The sequence below is a fragment of the Carettochelys insculpta genome, chromosome 12, assembly GCF_033958435.1.
Source record: "Carettochelys insculpta isolate YL-2023 chromosome 12, ASM3395843v1, whole genome shotgun sequence".
Taxonomy (NCBI): Eukaryota; Metazoa; Chordata; order Testudines; family Carettochelyidae; genus Carettochelys; species Carettochelys insculpta.
This window is the reverse complement of record NC_134148.1, coordinates 22,670,395-22,670,865: the sequence shown is the minus strand read 5'-3', so window position 1 is coordinate 22,670,865 and position 471 is coordinate 22,670,395.

The window sequence follows — 471 nt, the reverse complement described above, 5'->3', positions numbered from 1 at the left end:
GTCTCCCGTCTGCGCACGCGCAAACCCCGCTGCCTGCCCCAAGGAGCATGCGCCGAGCCGCTGCGCGCGCCGAGGAGGGAAGCGAAACGAAGCGAAGCGCGACGGAAGCTTCAGCCGTTTGCCCGGAGTTCCGCCGGCGTTCTGCGTTCTGCGTCCTGCGTCGTCCCGCTGCGACAGTGCTACGCCGGCCGGGCGGGAGGAGCTGTGACGCGGGGGAGTCTCGGGGGACGGTGGAGGAGCGTGGGGTGCAAGGAGCAGCTCCCGGCGCGGTGGGGGAAAGCCGGGGACGTGCCTGGAGGCGCGTGGTCGGCGTGAAGGACTTGGTAAAAAGCTGGTTTGAGCAATCGCAGCTGTTGATGCTGGCCCAAGAGGAAGATAAGTTAACAGCTGTCCAGCTTCATAACCCAGGGCTCGCTGCAGTGCTCATGGGAGTTCTGCTGGGGGGAAGCTATTTTAACGTCCTGCAATATT